This window comes from Thalassophryne amazonica, chromosome 1 (genome assembly GCF_902500255.1).
Source record: "Thalassophryne amazonica chromosome 1, fThaAma1.1, whole genome shotgun sequence".
NCBI classification, from domain to species: Eukaryota; Metazoa; Chordata; class Actinopteri; order Batrachoidiformes; family Batrachoididae; genus Thalassophryne; species Thalassophryne amazonica.
This window is the reverse complement of record NC_047103.1, coordinates 3445118-3469417: the sequence shown is the minus strand read 5'-3', so window position 1 is coordinate 3469417 and position 24300 is coordinate 3445118. Positions and strand designations below refer to the sequence as shown.

At 40.5% G+C, this 24300-nt stretch overlaps 1 long non-coding RNA gene across 1 annotated transcript; it reads right to left on the bottom strand.

Annotated features, from left to right (window-relative positions):
• Nucleotides 1-1069: 1069 nt before the first annotated feature.
• Nucleotides 1070-11702, bottom strand: LOC117518922. The gene is made up of 3 exons (XR_004563117.1): nucleotides 11530-11702; nucleotides 4983-4986; nucleotides 1070-1080 (listed from the first exon to the last, which is right to left on the bottom strand). It is a non-coding gene; the product is annotated as an uncharacterized LOC117518922 (long non-coding RNA).
• Between the last annotated feature and the right edge of the window lie 12598 nt (nucleotides 11703-24300).

Here is a 24300-nt window from a genome sequence, read left to right as displayed (position 1 = left end):
AGGAAGGCAAACCCACTGAATTTATCTCCAAGTTAATCCCTCAATTGCTTGGAAATGACTTATTCCCGCAACTTGTAAGAGTTGATTGTGCGCATCGAGCACTCCAGCCAAAGCCAGCCATCGGAGCCAAGCCACGGACCATCTTAGCACGCATTCATCACTTCCAAGTTAAGGAGCAGATCCTGCGCCACGGGAGACTACGACCCATGGAATATAAAGGCAACAAAGTCCTCATGTTTGCAGATTATTCTAACAAAGTGATGACACAGCGTTGTGCATTCCGAGAGGTGATGCAGACTCTGCGCAACAGAGGGATCAAACATTCACTGCGATATCCAGCCAAGCTCCACATCTATCAACAGGATGGGGGAGCCCCCAACATCTTCGAGAATCCCAGTGAGGCTGCTCGGTTCCTGGCCAGAGACGACGGGCGTGAAAGGGAGTAAATTGTTTCACAACTTGATCACCATGGTTCCATATTCATACCCTTACTCATTGTTATGTCTTTTGTTGATCATATGGATATTACAGTGTGAACTTGGACCGTGTGACCAGCCCGCTGCATTGTTTTGTGCATATTTATGTGTGGTGTAACAAGTCAGTTCTAAATGTCGCGGAAGGGGGGCGCTGAAGGTCGTGGTGAGTTCAATGCCCAGCAGCTCCCTCTTAAGTGGACAAGGGGTGCTCAGTGTCGAGTTTGGGGAGACACATGAGGGGTGGGGGGGGATATATGTTTTTGTTTATGGCCCAGACATGTTTGTTTTGGTTTTGTTCTGCTAGAAATGAACCTTATGATGCTGCAACATTTTGGACTGTGTTTTCTACGTTGGTGCACGTACAGCTTGTGTTTTTGCTGGTTAACTGATGCAGAGGCCCCACCATAGATTACATGTAGGTGGGAGGGACATAAAAATTATCACGTGGAATGTAAAAGGGATGGGCCATGTTATCAAGAGAGAGAAGGTCTTCAAACATCTCAAGTCCTTATCTGCAGATATTTTTTTTAACAGGAAACTCATATAAAAGCAACTGAGAAATGCAAGTTCAGTCGCAGCTGGATATCACAGGTTTATCAGTCTTCTTTCACTTCCCATGCTCGGTGTGTAGCCATACTTTTCAGGAAGAATGTTCCTTTTCAGTTTGTTTCTTCGAATACCGACCCCCATGGTAGATATATTATAGTCTCCGGCACTATTAATTCACTTCCATTGACCCTAGTTAATATTTATGGGCCAAATACAGATAATCCAGGTTTTTTCAAGAAAATATTTGACTTGCTGCCAGATACCGATCCCTCTTATATCTTAATTGGTGGAGACTTTAATTGTTATTTAGACCCTTATTTAGATAGGTTATCTTCATGCCCACCTCCACATATTGCCTCAGTCCAGGTCCTGAACAATTTGATGAAGTCCAGAAATTTAGTGGATATCTGGAGGGTTCAACACCCTACTGATCGGGACTATTCATTTTATTCTCATGTCCACAAATCATATAGAAGGATAGACTACTTTCTATTGGATTCAAGGCTAATTTGCAATGTCACTAATACAAAATATCACAATATAGTCATGTCTGATCATAGTCCAGCAATTATAGCTTTAAATCTTTGCCTTCCTAAGCAGTTCTATCCCTGGCGTCTAAATCCCACCCTATTAACAGAGAATGATTTTATACAATTTATCAGAACAAAAATTGAGAATTGTCTTGAGATTAATGATAACGATGAGGTGTCCAATTCCACATTATGGGAGACTCTTAAGGCAGTCATCCGTGGAGACATCATTTCGTATGAGTCAGCTGTTAAAAAGAGATGGGAAAAGCTTTTATCTGAAATTGAAAATCACCTCCCAGTTTTGGAATCAGCTTATCAAGCCTCAGGATCTTCCGATGATTATAACAAGATCATGAAACTTAAATATGAGTACAACTGCATTATGGGAGTTCAAGTTAAGAATGCCCTTCTAAAACTAAGACAAAAACAATTTGAACTCAGGGATAAGCCTGGTAGACTTTTGGCAAGACAGCTTGGGGGTGCACAGGCCTCGAGGTCAATCCATTGGATCAAATCCAGGACAGGCACTCTATTAACTCACCCTAAGGAAATCAATGGTCGTTTTAGAGAGTTTTACAGCGAATTGTATTCATCAAAATATAGCTCCAACCAATCAGATTTAGGTCTTTTTTTTTGATACTCTATCTTTACCCAAATTAAGCCAGGCAGCCAAAGATGAACTGGACTCAGACTTCACACAAGAGGAAATAAAATCAGCTATTAACTCACTTCATTCAGCCAATGCTTCAGATCCGGATGGATTCGGTTGTGAATTTTATAAGAAATTTTGTGACATCCTCGCCCCACTCCTGTTGAGAATGATTGTAAATTCCAAAAATAATAGTCATCTACCTGAAACATTGTATGAGGATAACATTTGCCTCTGTTATGTGTAGGACGCAGGTGGAGGAGCGGTCCAGCGTCTGACTGAACCCAGCGCTAAACAACAATGCCACGTTATATTCACAAATAAGCTTATAAGGATAATCACCTCTGACGTGTGCTGACAGCGCTTGCCTCTCACCCTCGTCCTCCTTCACAGACGCAATGTCAGATTCTGGAGCGGCCCTCAGCGTCCTCAAACGGTCGTCACACGGTCGTATTCTCCGGCAATTAAGCCCAGATCACTGCTGGCTTAATTGCAGTTCTTCATCTCTTCATTGGTACCAGCTGAGAGTCCTCAGAACGTGACAGAGGTGAGAGACTCTTCTGCAGCACATTCTCCCCAGAGATCAGTCCCAAACCACCTGGGAAGGAAAACAAACACAAAAACCACAAAAAAGTGTCCAGCCAAGCCCCCCAACACACAACAGCCTCTTTCTTAAGAAGGGGAGGGAAGAAATGGATCCAGCTAGCTATAGGCCTATTGCACTCCAGAATGTGGACCGGAAAATAATTACCAGAATATTGGCTGGCAGACTAAATAAACACTTGCCATCCATCATACATCCCGATCAGACCGGATTTATCCCTGGCAGGCTTTCCTTTTTTAATGTCAGGTGTCTTCTTAATGCAATATACAATGAACAACAGAAAACCTCAGGTGAGGCTATTCTCTCCCTGGACGCCCATAAGGCTTTTGATCAGGTCGAGTGGCCTTATATATTTGAATCACTTCGCAGATTTGCGTTTGGAGAAACATTTAGGTCTTGGGTAAAATTAATCTATGCCAGGCCAAAGTGTTCAGTTTTGACTAATTCGGATCGATCAGCAGCATTTTTACTGCAGCGTTCAGTTCAGCAGGGCTGCCCTCTCTCACCTGCACTTTTTGCTATTGCATTAGAATCCCTAGCCATCAAAATAAGAGGACACGCGGACATTGCTGGCCTGGAAGTAGCAGGGGTAGAGACACGTATCAGCTTATATGCTGATGATGTAATACTGTATCTTAAAAATTCAGAGAAATCCGTACCTATCCTGTTAAACCTGATTACATATTTTGGCAACTTATCTGGCTACGCGAGCAACTGGACAAAAACTGAGTTTATTCCTCTCTCTAACAGTTATACTCCAGGTTTCCTTGAGAGCACACCTTTCAGAGTGGTAAAAGATTGTTTCACATATCTTGGCTTAACTATTCCCAGGGATTCTCGGTTGCTGTTCAAGTCAAACTTTGCAGAGTTTGTCTCAAAACTTAAACAAAATATATCCATCCATCCATCCATTTTCTTCCGCTTTATCCGGAGTTGGGTCGCGGGGGCAGCAGCTCAAGCAAAGCCGCCCAGACCTCCCGATCCACACACACCTCCCCCAGCTCCTCCGGGGAAACCCCAAGGCATTCCCAAGCCAGCCGAGAGACGTAGTCCCTCCAGCGTGTCCTGGGTCTTCCCCGGGGCCTCCTCCCAGTGGAACGTGCCCGGAACACCTCTCCAGCAAGGCGTCCAGGGGGCATCCGGAAAAGATGCCCGAGCCACCTCAACTGACTCCTTTCGACGTGGAGGAGCAGCGGCTCGACTCCGAGCTCCTCCCGAGTGACCGAGCTCCTCACCCTATCTCTAAGGGAGCGCCCAGCCACCCTGCGGAGGAAACTCATCTCGGCCGCTTGTACTTGCGATCTCGTTCTTTCTGTCATGAGCCAAATCTCATGACCATAGGTGAGGATCGGAATGTAGATCGATCGGTAAATCGAGAACTTTGCCCCCCTACTCAGCAGCATAAACAAAATATAGAAAGCTGGAAAACTCTACCTTTGTCTATGACTGGCCGGATAAAATTAAAGACACCTGGTCAACAGAACTTGGCATCTGCATTTCTGACAAAGTATGGGAGAACAGCCTAGGTACAGTAAAGTCTTGTTCTGTTAACAGCAGACATCACCTAATTCAGTTCAAAGTGGTTCATCATCTTCATTACTCAAAGGTTAGGCTGCATAAAATCTATCCTGCTGTTTCCCCACTGTGTGACAGGTGCAAAGTGTCTGAGAGTACATTGTCTCATGCATTTTGGTCTTGCCCTTCTTTGACAGTATTCTGGTCCAAGATATTTGATTGGTATGAAAAGGCGTACATGTGTTCCATTCCCCCTGATGCTGAATTGGGTATTCTTGGCTGCTCTAAGGCCTCCATGAGTCTCTCTCTCTCTCTCTCTCTCTCTCTCTCTCTCTCTCTCTCTCTCTCTCTCTCTCTCTATATATATATATATATATATATATGTATATATGTATCACTTCCTGTTCCGGAGCACAGCAGTGTTTTTCTGTATCTGTTAGCTGTTTAATCTGTGCAGTTAGATTGATCTAGTTAACTAGATAACGATTTGTTTCACAGTGTTATCTTCACGTGCCTTAACTAAAGCACTCCCTCTTCTGAATCACCTCTAAATTATTTACACATTATTCACTTTGTGTGTTTTTAGGAATCCACTAGCTTAGCGCAGCTACTAGCTCTTAGCCGATTTAGCATGGCGGCTTCTCCTGTCTCTCCCGCACTTTTCTGCTCTGGGTGTGAAATGTTTAGTTATTCCTCGGCCTCCTTTAGCAGTAATGGTACTTGTAATAAGTGTAGCTTATTCGTAGCTTTGGAGGCCAGGCTGGGCGAATTGGAGACTCAGCTCCACACCGTGGAAAATTCTACAGCTAGCCAGGCCCCTGTAGTCGGTGCGGACCAAGGCAGCTTAGCCGCCGTTAGTTCCCTTCCAGCAGATCCCGAGCAGCCAGCAAAGCAGGCCGACTGGGTGACTGTGAGGAGGAAGCGTAGCCCTAAACAGAAGCCCTGTGTACACCGCCAACCCGTTCACATTTCTAACCGTTTTTCCCCACTCGGCGACACACCCGCCGAGGATCAAACTCAATCAAAAGTCAATTGTCTTCTGGGGGCCAGAGCAGGCGACATTGAAGGAAATTTGAAACTGCTGGCTAAGGCTAAGCGTAAATTTGGTAAGATTGTAATTCACGTCTGCAGTAATGACACCCGGTTACGCCAATCGGAGGTCACTAAAATTAACATTGAATCGGTGTGTAACTTTGCAAAAACAATGTCGGACTCTGTAGTTTTCTCTGGGCCCCTCTCCAATCGGACCGGGAGTGACATGTTTAGCCGCATGTTCTCCCTGAATTGCTGGCTGTCTCAGTGGTGTCCAAAAAATGAGGTGGGCTTCATAGATAATTGGCAAAGCTTCTGGGGAAAACCTGGTCTTGTTAGGAGAGACGGCATCCATCCCACTTTGAATGAAGCAGCTCTCATTTCTAGAAATCTGGCCAATTTTCTTAAATCCTCTAAACTGTGACTATCCAGGGTTGGGACCAGGAAGCAGAGCTGTAGTCTTACACACCTCTCTGCAGCTTCTCTCCCCCTGCCATCCCCTCATTACCCCATCCCCGTAGACTAAAACCTAAACTCTGTAAGTAGGTTAATTTAATGTTTCCTAAATAGGCTACCTTGACTGTATGATTGCTATTCCTAATCCTGTAAATATGTCAGATGTAATAGCAGTGCCAAATGCACCTGGCAGCAGGTGAAGATGAAATATAAAAACATCCTTCAGAACGGTAGGTTTATATTCATAGCTTGATAAGCCCCACTTCGCCTAATTAATGGACATGCATTAGACCTATTTTGATATTAGTAATTACCCGCGATTGCATAAAACCCTTCTTTGATTTGCATTGCGGATAAATGGCCAGGGAAAACGACAAATGCATCCAACAGTTTAGACAGAGCAAGTACTACCTTGCGAATCTCAGATGTTGGCTTTGCTCAAAATGTAAATGAGTCCACCCACCACTTTAATCATATCTTAGATCTTGTTCTGACTTATGGTATGGAAATTGAAGACTTAACAGTATTCCCTGAAAACTCCCTTCTGTCCGATCATTTCTTAATAACATTTACATTTACTCTGATGGACTACCCAGCAGTGGGGAATAAGTTTCATTACACTAGAAGTCTTTCAGAAAGCACTGTAACTAGGTTTAAGGATATGTTTCCTTCTTTATGTTCTCTAATGTCATATACCAACACAGTGCAGAGTAGCTACCTAAACTCTGTAAGTGAGATAGAGTATCTCGTCAATAGTTTTACATCCTCATTGAAGACAACTTTGGATGCTGTAGCTCCTCTGAAAAAGAGAGCCTTAAATCAGAAGTGCCTGACTCCGTGGTATAACTCACAAACTCGCAGCTTAAAGCAGATAACCCGTAAGTTGGAGAGGGAATGGCGTCTCACTAATTTAGAAGATCTTCACTTAGCCTGGAAAAAGAGTCTGTTGCTCTATAAAAAAAAGCCCTCCGTAAAGCTAGGACATCTTACTACTCATCACTAATTGAAGAAAATAAGAACAACCCCAGGTTTCTTTTCAGCACTGTAGCCAGGCTGACAAAGAGTCAGAGCTCTATTGAGCTGAGTATTCCTTTAACTTTAACTAGTAATGACTTCATGACTTTCTTTGCTAATAAAATTTTAACTATTAGAGAAAAAATTACTCATAACCATCCCAAAGACATATCGTTATCTTTGGCTGCTTTCAGTGATGCCGGTATTTGGTTAGACTCTTTCTCTCAGATTGTTCTGTCTGAGTTATTTTCATTAGTTACTTCCTCCAAACCATCAACATGTCTATTAGACCCCATTCCTACCAGGCTGCTCAAGGAAGCCCTACCATTAATTAATGCTTCGATCTTAAATATGATCAATCTATCTTTATTAGTTGGCTATGTACCACAGGCTTTTAAGGTGGCAGTAATTAAACCATTACTTAAAAAGCCATCACTTGACCCAGCTATCTTAGCTAATTATAGGCCAATCTCCAACCTTCCTTTTCTCTCAAAAATTCTTGAAAGGGTAGTTGTAAAACAGCTAACTGATCATCTGCAGAGGAATGGTCTATTTGAAGAGTTTCAGTCAGGTTTTAGAATTCATCATAGTACAGAAACAGCATTAGTGAAGGTTACAAATGATCTTCTTATGGCCTCAGACAGTGGACTCATCTCTGTGCTTGTTCTGTTAGACCTCAGTGCTGCTTTTGATACTGTTGACCATAAAATTTTATTAGAGAGATTAGAGCATGTCATAGGTATTAAAGGCACTGCGCTACGGTGGTTTGAATCATATTTATCTAATAGAATACAATTTGTTCATGTAAATGGGGAATCTTCTTCACAGACATAAAGACATGGATGACCTCTAATTTCCTGCTTTTAAACTCAGATAAAACTGAAGTTATTGTACTTGGCCCCACAAATCTTAGAAACATGGTGTCTAACCAGATCCTTACTCTGGATGGCATTACCCTGACCTCTAGTAATACTGTGAGAAATCATGGAGTCATTTTTGATCAGGATATGTCCTTCAATGCGCATATTAAACAAATATGTAGGACTGCTTTTTTGCATTTGCGCCAAATCACAACAAACAGTTGCCCCAAGGCGCTTTATATTGTAAGGCAAGGCCATACAATAATGATGTAAAACCCCAACGGTCAAGACGACCCCCTGTGAGCAAGCACTTGGCAACAGTGGGAAGGAAAAACTCCCTTTTAACAGGAAGAAACCTCCAGCAGAACCAGGCTCAGGGAGGGGCAGTCTTCTGCTGGGACTGGTTGGGGCTGAGGGAGAGAACCAGGAAAAAGACATGCTGTGGAGGGGAGCAGAGATCGATCACTAATGATTAAATGCAGAGTGGTGCATACAGAGCAAAAAGAGAAAGAAACAGTGCATCATGGGAACCCCCCAGCAGTCTACGTCTATAGCAGCATAACTAAGGGATGGTTCAGGGTCACCTGATCCAGCCCTAACTATAAGCTTTAGCAAAAAGGAAAGTTTTAAGCCTAATCTTAAAAGTAGAGAGGGTGTCTGTCTCCCTGATCTGAATTGGGAGCTGGTTCCACAGGAGAGGAGCCTGAAAGCTGAAGGCTCTGCCTCCCATTCTACTCTTACAAACCCTAGGAACTACAAGTAAGCCTGCAGTCTGAGAGCGAAGCGCTCTATTGGGGTGATATGGTACTACGAGGTCCCTAAGATAAGATGGGACCTGATTATTCAAAACCTTATAAGTAAGAAGAAGAATTTTAAATTCTATTCTAGAATTAACAGGAAGCCAATGAAGAGAGGCCAATATGGGTGAGATATGCTCTCTCCTTCTAGTCCCCGTCAGCACTCTAGCTGCAGCATTTTGAATTAACTGAAGGCTTTTTAGGGAACTTTTAGGACAACCTGATAATAATGAATTACAATAGTCCAGCCTAGAGGAAATAAATGCATGAATTAGTTTTTCAGCATCACTCTGAGACAAGACCTTTCTGATTTTAGAGATATTGCGTAAATGCAAAAAAGCAGTCCTACATATTTGTTTAATATGCGCTTTGAATGACATATCCTGATCAAAAATGACTCCAAGATTTCTCACAGTATTACTAGAGGTCAGGGTAATGCCATCCACAGTAAGGATCTGGTTAGACACCATGTTTCTAAGATTTGTGGGGCCAAGTACAATAACTTCAGTTTTATCTGAGTTTAAAAGCAGGAAATTAGAGGTCATCCATGTCTTTATGTCTGTAAGACAATCCTGCAGTTTAGCTAATTGGTGTGTGTCGTCTGGCTTCATGGATAGATAAAGCTGGGTATCATCTGCGTAACAATGAAAATTTAAGCAATACCGTCTAATAATACTGCCTAAGGGAAGCATATATAAAGTGAATAAAATTGGTCCTAGCACAGAACCTTGTGGAACTCCATAATTAACTTTAGTCTGTGAAGAAGATTCCCCATTTACATGAACAAATTGTAATCTATTAGACAAATATGATTCAAACCACCGCAGCGCAGTGCCTTTAATACCTATGGTATGCTCTAATCTCTGTAATAAAATTTTATGGTCAACAGTATCAAAAGCAGCACTGAGGTCTAACAGAACAAGCACAGAGATGAGTCCACTGTCCGAGGCCATAAGAAGATCATTTGTAACCTTCACTAATGCTGTTTCTGTACTATGATGAATTCTAAAACCTGACTGAAACTCTTCAAATAGACCATTCCTCTGCAGATGATCAGTTAGCTGTTTTACAACTACCCTTTCAAGAATTTTTGAGAGAAAAGGAAGGTTGGAGATTGGCCTATAATTAGCTAAGATAGCTGGGTCAAGTGATGGCTTTTTAAGTAATGGTTTAATTACTGCCACCTTAAAAGCCTGTGGTACATAGCCAACTAACAAAGATAGATTGATCATATTTAAGATCGAAGCATTAAATAATGGTAGGGCTTCCTTGAGCAGCCTGGTAGGAATGGGGTCTAATAAACATGTTGATGGTTTGGATGAAGTAACTAATGAAAATAACTCAGACAGAACAATCGGAGAGAAAGAGTCTAACCAAATACCGGCATCACTGAAAGCAGCCAAAGATAACGATACGTCTTTGGGATGGTTATGAGTAATTTTTTCTCTAATAGTTAAAATTTTGTTAGCAAAGAAAGTCATGAACTCATTACTAGTTAAAGTTAATGGAATACTCAGCTCAATAGAGCTCTGACTCTTTGTCAGCCTGGCTACAGTGCTGAAAAGAAACCTGGGGTTGTTCTTATTTTCTTCAATTAGTGATGAGTAGAAAGATGTCCTAGCTTTACGGAGGGCTTTTTTATAGAGCAACAGACTCTTTTTCCAGGCTAAGTGAAGATCTTCTAAATTAGTGAGACGCCATTTCCTCTCCAACTTACGGGTTATCTGCTTTAAGCTACGAGTTTGAGAGTTATACCATGGAGTCAGACACTTCTGATTTAAAGCTCTCTTTTTCTCTTTTTCATATATGATGAACAATCACGGTTGTATAATGCATGTAGTGAGGAAACGGATCCGACACATTGCGATTATCACGGCAGTATTATGGGTGTATTATGAATGGATCACGCATGTGTTTGCGCGTGCACGGCATCTGCATTGCGGTCATAAAAGAAGCGCACTCAGGCCGTCAGTATCACTATTCACACCAACAATACAGCCTGGAGCATTTGCTGGACTTGGACAAGTTGATTGGAGTAAACAAGCAGTGAACAGAGCAAATGGTGATGTCAGCAGATCACATCAGAGCGCAGCTTGTCTGAACGATTATAACAAGAAGTTAAATCTGTTATACACATAGAAATAAATACTGTAACAGCTGCAGACAAGAAGGAAAAAACACGCAACTGTTTTATCAAGCCTTGACAATGTAAACAAGTCAAATGATTACCTTTTTAGACAGCTCAAAATGCTTTCTGCAGCTTGTTAGCCATTCGCACGCGCATGTGTACATGCGAACGGCGCAGCTGCAGCTTCCTCTGTGATTCAGGAGGTGATTAGTGCTGTTTTCAGCAGGCAATTTGCAGAATAAAATGATTAATCTGCCACAAAATAATTATTTTATATAGGCAGTGTCCAGCGCAGAGCGTAGAACAAAGAACGGCGTCCAGCTGTGAACACAGCGCATCTGATTTGCATCCGCCGCAAATCAGATGCAAAGCAGACTTAATAAAGACGCTTTATTTGTGGCCAATCTGTATGCAGTCGCAACATATTTTAGTTTGTGATGTGGACATGATGGACATGCTATATATCTGTTTTACACACTGTCCCAGTCCACTGCCAAGCTGCAAATCCTGTCAGTTGTGGATATCAGCAGATGATGGTGAATATACAGCGCATAGACTGAGTATGTTTTGAGTATGTATGGAGTATGTATGGAGTATGTAAGGCGGATGTCATCTGCAGCCAAAATTTTGTGCAGCTCAAAAATCCTGGAAACGGAAAAACGTGCCTCTGCAGATAATTGCAGACGTGTGCGGGTGTCGGCCGACTCATACAAGCATGTTTCACGCATATTGCGGATGTTAAGCGAATATGAACCAATTTTGTGCTCAATCCATACGCAAATCCTCCTAAACGCCAGTGGGACAGGGCCCTAAGGTTGTCAGCTACAAATATTAAGCATTTTGATATTCTTTTAGCATTGATATTTAGACAAATGCATCATAAATTGTTCTGTGGAGCTAAGTAATTTCATAAATTAACTTTTTTTACAGGTGGGCTTAAATGGTACATCCCATCAAAATGCATGCAAACGACAGCGAGCACATGCTAATATTCAATGACAAAAACATTATATTTCTGAATGTGTGCACAGTAGTAACTGCTGTAATGTTTGATGCAAACTATATTTAGGCTCCGTGCATAGTTTTCTGAGCATATCTTATAATTTGAAAGGAAAGCATGGTCTTTCTTTCAGCGTTCCTCTCGGTGGAACCGTTTAAGACCACCTCATATATTTCAATAGAGAATTTCCTCTACTACAAGTTAAATACATTTTTCTATTCAAAAGTGTTTAAAAGTAGCCCAACAGTTCACTGTGTGACTTTAAATTACTGATCTACTTTACTAGATAGATAGATAGATAGATACAGACAGACAGAGATATATATAGATAGATAAATTGTAAATATAAATGTAAAATTTTCTGAAAGACATGTTCACTGTTATCTAATAAATATATTGCTGTTTAGTTTTAATTGAATTGCCTGAAGTTCCTGAAATGAAACTAAATTAACCGATTCATTGTTCCGTGTTTGTCATGTATGTCATTTGCTCAGATGATGATCTTGTTCAAAAGGTATTTTAAAAAACATTTTCACTGTCATTTACAAAATATATTGCATTCATTTTTTATGCATTAATTATTGTATTAAATACGTTTATTTTATCAATAAATTATGTTATGGGCTTATTTGGAACACACATGGGCTTAATTGGTATCATGGTACCAATTAAGCCCATTACAGACTTTTGACTTTTTCCCTACAATTTCTTAAGTACGTCTTTTGAATTGTACATCAACTAATTACTAAATGTTCAAATGAGAGGTAAATCTTGCCCTTAAACAAATGATGTTACTTACAAATTATGTCAATATATAGGAAAAATAGCAAAACTTAGATTTTGGTGGGCTTAATGGGTACACTTATCCTATGCCAAATTCAATTCAGTCCAAACTACAGAGTGGCAACATGACGAGTCAGGGGGAAAAAATGGTCACGTGACTCGTGGTGCCATCTTGGGTTCAAAATAGCATTTGCTGTTAATCTGTCTGCACGGAAATCCAGCTATTTTATTTATTTATTCACTGAAAATGCTGGTGTTGCAGACCGAACGGTCACCCTAAAAATTGGCCCACCCGCCTTCACTGCACATGTGTCATTTGGGACCACAGCAGCTCGTCTGAGTCTGACTCTCTTCACCCAAAGCGAACAAATGGATTAATGGGATTATTAGCCATCATATGACAAAGGTAAACCTCTTAAATCATTCTAAAGTCAGTTTAAGTTTTAAACTCGGCGAAAAATCCGTGACGCTTTGAAATGACTGACGTGTAGGAAATGCATTAGCTAGCCACTCGTGTAGCCGCGGCGCTCTGATCACTTCCTCTGTCTTTTCTGATTAAATAATGCTGAATTTATGTGGAAATGATTGTTGTACAAAAGCTTCAGATATCTGTCGCTGAGATAGATGATGACTGGAGGATGACTCATGACTGGAGGCAGGTTGAAGCAGAAACAAGGTGTTAGTCCGTGAACCGCGGCAAATGATGCATGCACAGTGAAGGCAGGGTGGACCGATTTTTACGGGGGACCGTTCGGTCTGCGACACTGGGTTAAAATGGACTGCATTTATATAGCGCTTTTCCATCTGCATCAGACGCTTGAAGTGCTTTGCAATAATACCTCATATTCACCCCGATGTGAGGGTGCTGACATACAAGGCGCTCACTATACACCGGGAGCAACTAGGGGATTAAGGACCTTGCTCAAGGGCCCTTTGTGATTTTCCGGTCAAGCTGGGATTTGAACCGAGGATCTTCTGGTCTCAAGCCCAACGCTTTTAACCACAAGACCATCACCTCCCCACAACATGTTTAACTTGTTGTGCATTTGGAGGCATAAATAGACACAACAAGGGCTTCAAGATGTACAGATTCCCTTCAGATCTGAACAGAAGAAACATTTGGGAAAATAAAGTCAGCGTGTGAGATGGAAGCGACTTCATCATCAAAGCTTTGAGAGGTAAATTTATTGTTCAGTCCCATGTACAGTAAAACTCATCTAAACCATCATCATATAAAACAGATATTCACAGTCACCAGACAAAAAATCCCAAAGTTTTTGTATTGTTTTCCATGTAATAAACATAGTGTTATGTGCAGACGCGAGTTGAGGAGCGGACCAACGTCTGACCGAACCCAGCGCTGAATAACCAGAAAGTGGTTCCAAAAACAAAACAGTTTTATTTCCCTCCTGTGCAATAATTTGTGCACAACACCAAAATGTCCAGCCAAACCCCCCAACACACAACACATCGTATATAACGGATTTTGTACAACAGATTTTTCGCTCACATCGGATAAAATGTCCCGTCCGATCACAATGTATTTCCATTAAAAACCCCGAGCAGTCTGGATGTGCACAGAAACAGAGGTACAAATTAAAGTTCAGCTCTGACACTCGCAGATTTGAGGAAAGTGGGACCGGAGTCATTTCTGTGATTAAAAGTCCGACCGTTTAGTTTTTTCACACCATGTTCGGGCGCTTTTCTGCTTTCACTGCTTCATCTGCCATCATATTATAATAGTTTTTACAGTGCGCACGCTGATTACAAATGGATCAGAAAAGTCTGCACTAGGTTTAAGGATATGTTTCCTTCTTTATGTTCCCTAATGCCATATACCAACATAGTGCAGAGTAGCTACCTAAACTCTGTAAGTGAGATAGAGTATCTCGTCAATAGTTTTACATCCTCATTGAAGACAACTTTGGATGCTGTAGCTCCTCTGAAAAAGAGAGCTTTAAATCAGAAGTGTCTGACTCCGTGGTATAACTCACAAACTCGCAGCTTAAAGCAGATAACCCGTAAGTTGGAGAGGAAATGGCGTCTCACTAATTTAGAAGATCTTCACTTAGCCTGGAAAAAGAGTCTGTTGCTCTATAAAAAAGCCCTCCGTAAAGCTAGGACATCTTACTACTCATCACTAATTGAAGAAAATAAGAACAACCCCAGGTTTCTTTTCAGCACTGTAGCCAGGCTGACAAAGAGTCAGAGCTCTATTGAGCTGAGTATTCCTTTAACTTTAACTAGTAATGACTTCATGACTTTCTTTGCTAATAAAATTTTAACTATTAGAGAAAAAATTACTCATAACCATCCCAAAGACGTATCGTTATATTTGGCTGCTTTCAGTGATGCCGGTATTTGGTTAGACTTTTTCTCTCAGATTGTTCTGTCTGAGTTATTTTCATTAGTTACTTCATCCAAACCATCAACATGTCTATTGGACCCCATTCCTACCAGGCTGCTCAAAGAAGCCCTACCATTATTTAATGCTTCGATCTTAAATATGATCAATCTATCTTTATTAGTTGGCTATGTACCACAGGCTTTTAAGGTGGCAGTAATTAAACCATTACTTAAAAAGCCATCACTTGACCCAGCTATCTTAGCTAATTATAGGCCAATCTCCAACCTTCCTTTTCTCTCAAAAATTCTTGAAAGGGTAGTTGTAAAACAGCTAACTGATCATCTGCAGAGGAATGGTCTATTTGAAGAGTTTCAGTCAGGTTTTAGAATTCATCATAGTACAGAAACAGCATTAGTGAAGGTTACAAATGATCTTCTTATGGCCTCAGACAGTGGACTCATCTCTGTGCTTGTTCTGTTAGACCTCAGTGCTGCTTTTGATACTGTTGACCATAAAATTTTATTACAGAGATTAGGTATTAAAGGCACTGCGCTGCGGTGGTTTGAATCATATTTATCTAATAGATTACAATTTGTTCATGTAAATGGGGAATCTTCTTCACAGACTAAGGTTAATTATGGAGTTCCACAAGGTTCTGTGCTAGGACCAATTTTATTCACTTTATACATGCTTCCCTTAGGCAGTATTATTAGACGGCATTGCTTAAATTTTCATTGTTACGCAGATGATACCCAGCTTTATCTATCCATGAAGCCAGAGGACACACACCGATTAGCTAAACTGCAGGATTGTCTTACAGACATAAGGACATGGATGACCTCTAATTTCCTGCTTTTAAACTCAGATAAAACTGAAGTTATTGTACTTGGCCCCACAAATCTTAGAAACATGGTGTCTAACCAGATCCTTACTCTGGATGGCATTACCCTGACCTCTAGTAATACTGTGAGAAATCTTGGAGTCATTTTTGATCAGGATATGTCATTCAAAGCGCATATTAAACAAATATGTAAGACTGCTTTTTTGCATTTACGCAATATCTCTAAAATTAGAAAGGTCTTGTCTCAGAGTGATGCTGAAAAACTAATTCATGCATTTATTTCCTCTAGGCTGGACTATTGTAATTCATTATTATCAGGTTGTCCTAAAAGTTCCATGAAAAGCCTTCAGTTAATTCAAAATGCTGCAGCTAGAGTACTGACGGAGACTAGAAGGAGAGAGCATATCTCACCCATATTGGCCTCTCTTCATTGGCTTCCTGTTAATTCTAGAATAGAATTTAAAATTCTTCTTCTTAAACATGGTGTGAATGCCATGTGAAAGACTAAAGTAAGATCATTTTATGTTTACTGAACAAGTAGCAGAATCTTTTGTTTTATTTTGTTTTGTATATTGTTCTGCCACTTTTAATTACAAATTTATCCGCACACCACCTGAGTTTTCATTATCCGTCATTTGTTTGCCATTTTTTGTTGAAAATTTAGCAGGTGAACAGTGGGTGTGTTTAAAACAATACTGTGGTGCTCTTAATTCATAATGGGCCTCATGTATCAACGTTGCGTACGGCGATATTTGAGCGTATATGGGGTGTACGCCAAAACGGCTGCGCTACTTGGCATTTATCAATGTGGTCGTTGGCGTACGCTGCGCTGAAAATATACACAGTCGAGAGATGGCGTAAATTATACACTAAAATGAACCAGCGCTGGAATCCACATAAAAATGAAGATGATCAACATGATAAACAGTGCCATTATACAAATCAATGCATATGTTACATAAATAACACTTTCCTGATTATACTACATAATAATTAATATAAATTGTTGGTCTATCAAGCACGATCCGTGGCCACAGCGCTGACCGCAAAGAAAGCGCTGCTCTCCTTTTTCTCCACAGCCTGGAGCCACACTGTAAAAAATGTCTGTGAAAATTACAGTGAAAAACTGTGAAATGGCAACAGGAATAAACCGTAAAGCAAGAAGAAGCTTATTGTTGTAGAATAAACATTGAATTACCATAAATTTAAAAACTGTCAAAAATGTTATTTTTAATTGATTTAACATGTGAAATATATGGTGAAAAGCTGAAATGGTGACAGCATTGGACAGTCATATTAAAAATAGCACATTACTGTATTATTCACAGAATATCACCCAAGTCAGCCAGAGGCATACATTTTTAACTTATGGTTCAAATTTTAACCTACTCATTTTGGACAAGTCATTTAAAATTACTGTCATGTCTGAAGTTTTATAAAGTGAAAATATCAGATATATGTTTTCGTTTTAAAGTAATGTGCTAATTTTTAAGAAGCAATCAGTGTTTAGCAGAGGCACTTTTACCCAGAATGCTTTGCGGTCTGTGTTTGTTACAAAACCTCAGAATTAGCGCATTATTCAACATTAAAAGATATAATGTTATATTTTAACTTTGTACAAGTGACAGAATTGACATTAATGGAGTTATTCTATCAGTATTTTCACAAAACCATAAGTTAGTATGACTTTATTTTTCAAGACCTCCGCCTGACCGGAGCATTATGATTAGTAGAGAGCTGATTTTGTGGGTGCTCTCAGAATGTGTTTGTGCAGCTTCCTACAGGGGGCAGTATGGTCAAACATGGAAATACTGGCTCATTCTTTGGGTCTTTTGTCGCTTTCAAAAGCGATCGTGTTAAAAGTCAATTTCAGCTTCTTAGTAATTGCAAATGTACCAGAAAAAACACTGGAATTTATCGATTATCTGTAACTTCCGATACATTTTTGTGCTGTTGTTTTTAGCAGGAATAAACCATAAAAAAGGGTAATAAATTATGTGGAATGGATAGAAATTCACCTTAAAAGGTTTATACTGTGAATTGAACAGTCCTACTGTCAAGGCATAAATAATTATGCTGTTGTTTTAACAGAAATTGACCATAAAATAGGACAATAAATACTGTGGAATGGATAGTATTTCACTTAAAAAACAACAGGATTACATTGTGAATTGTACAGCTATACCATGAGCCTATATACATTTTCACCGTTATTTTAACAGTAACTCATCTTTATTGGAACATTTTCAAACTGTTGTTTTTACAAGTGTTAATATACCTTACCGTGAAGCCATATACAATATCACTGTATTTTTTTACGGTGAAAAAATGGCAACCACAGCTGCCAGTTTTTCACCGTAAATTTGACAAGATTGTTTTTTACAGTGCAGAGCAGCGCTGAGCTTAACTTTATGTGGTGTGATCGTTTTAGACAATGAAATTGATAATTACAACTGTAGTGTTGTCATTCCCTTCGCCCGTGCTGCAATCAGGTTTTGTCTTCTCCATTCGTTTGTTACAATAAAATAAATAAAGAAATACATTTTAAAAATAAAGAAATCTGAAAAATTAGGCGTGTCTTATTAATTGAGCTAGCAAATATCCACATGTCAAGAATTATTGATGTGAAAAGAAAATACAGTGGTCCCTCGCTATAACGCGGTTCACCTTTCGCGGCCTCGCAGTTTCGCGGATTTTTTTAGTCCAATTTTGCATGTTTTTTTTTTTGTTTTTTTTACAGTGCATTGTGTTCTGCGTGTCGGTTTATAAGAATCTTCAGGCCCAGAAGAAAAAAGAGCGCCAACAACTGCTCTTAACTGTGTCCTTCACTCGGACAAAGACACCTGCAGCGAGGTTTGACTCAGAGGAAAAAGGCGCGGCATCAGGACAAAGAGGCGCGATCTGTGAAATACTGGTCAGTCACTATTAATAATTTCTTATGTGTCCAACCTCGTACGTTGATCGTTAGAATGAAATTCGTTAGTTCTAAAAGCCATCATAATTATTTATAGGAAAACATTCTATTTTTATTTCTCAAACAAATGTTTGGGCCTGAAAACAGGTTGGTCTTATTTTTCTACTAAGGTTTGAACTTTGAGAGTGTTTACAGCTTTAAAACGTCTATAATAATTGTAAAAATAACGCTGACTACTTAACTCCCGCGATAAACGAGGGACCACTGTAACACTTTTTTGATAATACTACAAAACAATTGATACGACAGCCACTTTTGACGCTCTATTGGCACGCGTCGTGATTGGTGGAGTTCTTTTTCTTTGCCGTCTTCCTGGCTTCCATGTCGTAAAATGAGGGTGTGTCTGAAGCGGAGTCTGAATATTTATTGGCGTGTTTATTATAATTATGATCGTTTCCACCCGCCGCATTTGGGTGATTCTTAGACTACAGGCACTTATTATGTCCTTTGATCATATTGTATGAAAAACAGAAAAAATAGGAAATTTCACACTTTTATAGTTATCTTTACAATGAAAGTGTGTTAAGAAATTTGTTCTAGTAGTTTATGATGACTTTTTCACCTTTTTTTTCAGCATCATTATATGCAAATATTGCTGTTTTGTGCTTGTCCCACACCCAGACTTTTGATCTTCAATGATAAAAATGAATGGTAAAGAAACGTTTTTTTCTAATGTTTTAAAATATCTCTGAATAAAATATCAGTAAAATAATCAAAACATAACTGGGGTATTCAATGTCATACAACTGTTGTGATTTTTTTTTTAAACAAAATGTAGTTGTCCCACACTATTGCCGTAATTTCCACCACAACATTGTAATGTCCCTAAACAGTTTGTATGAAAGATTGTTTGGGTAGTTTCTATGGAGATAAACAGTGACATCAGAGCACATGTATATAGTGCCAAATCACAACAAACAGTTGCCCCAAGGCGCTTTATATTGTAAGGCAATGGTGTGGTGGAAATTACATTTACAAGGCCAATAGTGCCCGTAGTTAAAGAATCACCCATTTATCAAGGTCACGTCGGGCGTACGCGGGAAATGGGCAGGTGCGCACTGGTTGATACATGTCACTGCAACTTTGGTGTATTTCAAGTTTACACCGTAAATTTACGCCACAAGTGCGCAACGTTGATACATGAGGCCCAATGTGAAGTTAAACAGCGCATTCCATGGAAAAGAAACAGTTTTATTTTTGCTTAATAAACTGTACCATGTGGTCAAGACTATTTATATTTAGTTTCTTTTGTCTGTATTAGCATATTTGATATTGGAGTAATCCAGAAGTAATTGAAAGTAATCAAATTACATTACTTTAATATTATGGTACTTGGATTACGTTACGGACTACATTTTTCAACAGGTAAGTAGTAACTGTATTGGAATACATTTTTAAAGTAACCCTCCCAACCCTGCTGGGGAAGAGTAGAACCTAAAACATACCATAATAATAAACTAAAAGGAGAGCCACAAAATAACCAAGTACAAAACCAAGGAAGAAAAGATAGAAAACTACAGTGGAACTCCAGAACACGAAAGAGTCCAAAACAGGAAAAAAAAAAAAAACACAACTCACCGATACAGACACGCGATATGGACGCGCATGAACACAATGGGCCTAATGTATCAATGTTGCGCACTTGTGGCGTAAATTTATGGCGTAAACTTGAAATACACCAAAGTTGCCGTGACATGTATCAAGCAGTGCGCACCTGCCCATTTCTGGCGTACGCCTGACGTGATCTTGATAAATGCGGCGGGTGGAAATGACCGTAATTATAATAAACACGCCCATAAATATTCAGACTCTGCTTCAGACACACCCTCATTTTACGACATGGAAGCCAGGAAGACGGCAATGAAAATGAACTCCACCAATCACGAGGCGTGCCAATAGAGCGTCAAAAGCAGCCGTCGTATCAATTGTTTTGTAGTATATAATCAATAAAGTGTTACAGTGGTCCCTCGTTTATCATGGGAGTTACATTCTAAAAAATAGCCCATAATACGTGAAACTGCGACGTAGTCAGCGTTATTTTTTACAATTATTATAGACGTTTCAAAGCTGCAAAACCCCTGTAAAGCCACATTATACACTTTCACAATCAGGCATGAACATTTTCTCACTTTTCTCTCGTGTGTAAACACTCTCAAAGTTCAAACCTTAGTAGGAAAATAAAACCAAACTGTTTTCAGGCCCAAACATTTGTTTGAGAAATAAAAATAGAACGTTTTCCTATAAATAATTATGATGGCATTTAGAACTAACGAATTAATTTTAACGATCAACAAACGAAGTCGGACACATAAGAAATTATTAATAGTGACTGACCAGTATTCCACAGATCGGGCCTCTGCGTCCTGACGCTGCACCTTTTTCCACTCACACCTGGCTGCTGCAGGTGTCTGTTTCTGAGTGACAAACACAGTTATGAGTAGTTGTTGGCGCTCTTTTTTCTTCTGGGCAACAACATTCTTATAAACAGATACGCAGAACACAGAACAGTGTAAAAAAAATTAATAGCATGCAAAATTGGACTAAATACTCCGCGAGACTGCGAGGCCGCGTTATAGCGAGGGACCACTGTATTCTCTTTTCACATGTCAAGAATTCTTGACATGTGGATATTTGCTCGCTCAATTAATAAGACACACCTAATCTGTCAGATTTCTTTATTTTTAAAATGTACCTCTTTATTTATTGTATTGTGACAAACGAATGGAGACGACAAAACCTGGTTGCAGCACGAGCGAATTAAGGGAATGACGGAACTACAGTTGTAATGATCAATTTCATTGTCTAAAACGATCACACCACATGAAGTTAAGCTCAGCGCTGATCTGGCTCCAGGCTCGAAGTCTGGAGTAAAAGGCGAGCAGCGCTGTCTTTGCAGTCAGCGCTGTGACCACGGATCGTGCTCCATAACAATCCCACAAAGGCGGGATTTGTATTGATTATTATGTAGTATAATCAGGAAAGTGTTATTTATGTAACATATGCATTGATTTGTATAATATCACTGTTTATCATGTTGATCATCTTCATTTTTATGTGGATTCCAGCGCTGGTTCATTTTGGTGTATAATTTACGCCACCTCTCGACCTGGTGTATATTTTCAGCGCAGCGTACGCCAGCGACCACATTGATAAATGCCAAGTAGTGCAGCCGTTTTGGCGTACACCCCATATACACTCAAATATCGCTGTACACAACGTTGATACATGAGGCCCAATGACAGCTAACATACATAAGACACAGACGGGACAGACCACAACCGGTTCATGTTGTTTATCTCACACTGTTTCAGACAATCTCTCATTTTTAAAATCAAATCCAGCTGGAACATAAATAAATAAACTGAATATTTTCATGCTGATGATAAAAAGTAAAGATGTTTGTTTTAACATTTGTGATCATGTGACTGAATCTTTGGGTTGTGTTTTATTAAAACATGAGAGTTTTGATTGAGAGCAGTTGGACCTTGAGGACTTTCAGGCTGAGTGTGAAGTTAAGATCCACGGATTATCCGCTTTCATGAGAAGAACTCGTTAATCTGTTTTAATCTCTGTGGCTTCATCGGGTCGTTAATCAGAAATATTGATTGCTGTGATTGTTTAAGATATTATCTCTTTCACACGATGATTCACACACAAACACCTTCACTGAGTTCTCGACCCGTTTGTTTTAGATCTCAGCTTTTCTTTTTGTTGACCTTTGACCCAATACTGGGAGGTTACGTGAGGTCATCTCAGTTTGTTTGTTGACACGTTCCTGTTTGTGGCACTCAGAAGAAATACTCAGATTTTAACAATGATCCTGATCTGGATTCTACAAGTTTTATTTGTATTGTAAGCCACGTGCACACCAGGGCTTGTGCACTCTCCTGCACTTTGCTGTTTTTTTTTTTTTTTGTATTTTCTTTAGTTTTTGTGAGGCAGCAGGTGAAGAAGTGTATGCGGAACCACATTCAGGATTTAATAAATGTTTTACTGAGTAAATGTTGGTGGCATGATTGTTTCTAACTTATTGCTCAGTTCCTGGTGTCCAACCGCATGAGCTGGGCACCGCCTCAGTCGCCATCCACCAAAGACGAGGTCCGCAGTGCTCTCCTTATCGGGACATGAGGCTCCAGATGGCGTTCTGCCATCTCCTTTATCAAGCACACGACCTTCTGACTGAAGGCAGTGGCAGAGTTACTCCGGTGTTGCAGACCGAATGATTCTCCCCTAAAAATTTGTCTGCCTGCTCTTCACCGAAAGCGGTCAAATGGATTAATGTGATTATTAACCATCAGATGATGAAGGTAAAACCTCTTAAATAATTCTAAAGTCAGTTTTAAGCAGAAACAAGGCAAAACTCTGTGACACTTTGAAATGACCGACACGCAGTAAACACATCAGCTACCAGCTCGTGTAGCCGCGGTGCTCTGATGCTTCGCTCGTCTTTTATGATGAAATAATGCTGAATTTATGTGGACATGATTGTTGTACAAAAGCTTCAGATTTCTGTTGCTGAGACAGATGATGACTGGAGGCAGTTTGAAGCAGAAACAAGATGTTAATCGGTGAACCGCAGCTAATGACACATGTGCAGTGAAGGCAGGGCGGACTGATTTTTAAGGAGGACCGTTTGGTTGGCGACACCGGCAAAGAGGAGAAACGAGATGCAGCAGGCAGGAACTGGACTAATAAGGACCTCGCTAGCTGGAGAAGGTCAAGGACACGCACACATTTTATCTGACTAAAGATATGCCCACATTTCACCTGTCTAAAGACACGCTCACGTCATTTTGCCAAGGACACGTCCATGTTTCACCTGACCAAGGACACGTCCATGTTTCTCGTGACCAAGGACACGTCCATGTTCCTCCTGACCAAACACACGTCCATGTTTCTCCCGGCCAACGACACGTCCATGTTTCTTGTGACCAAGGATGTGTCCATGTTCCTCCTGACCAAACACACGTCCATGTTTCACCTGACCAAGGACACGTCCATGTTTCTCGTGACCAAGGACACGTCCATGTTCCTCCTGACCAAACACACGTCCATGTTTCTCCCGGCCAACGACACGTCCATGTTTCTTGTGACCAAGGATGTGTCCATGTTTCTCCTGACCAAGGACACACCCATGTTTCTCCTGACCAAGGACACATCCATGTTCCTCCTGACCAAGGACACATCCATGTTCCTCCTGATCAAAGACACGTCCATGTTCCTCCTGACCAAACACACATCCATGTTTCTTCCGGCCAACGACACGTCCATGTTTCTCGTGAGCAAGGATGTGTCCATGTTTCTCCTGACCAAAGACACGTCCATGTTCCTCCTGACCAAAGACACGTCCATGTTCCTCCTGACCAAGGACACATACGTGTTTCACCTGACCAAGGACACGTCCATGTTTCACCTGACCAAGGACACATCCATGTTTCACCTGACCAAGGACACGTCCATGTTTCTCGTGACCAAGGATGTGTCCATGTTTCTCGTGACCAAGGATGTGTCCATGTTTCTCCTGACCAAGGACACGTCCATGTTCCTCCTGGCCAAAGACACGTCCATGTTCCTAATGACCAAAGACACGTCCATGTTCCTCCTGACCAAACACACGTCCATGTTTCTCGTGACCAAGGACACACCCATGTTTCTCCTGACCAAGGACACGTCCATGTTCCTCCTGACCAAACACACATCCATGTTCCTACTGATCAAAGACATGTCCATGTTCCTCATGACCAA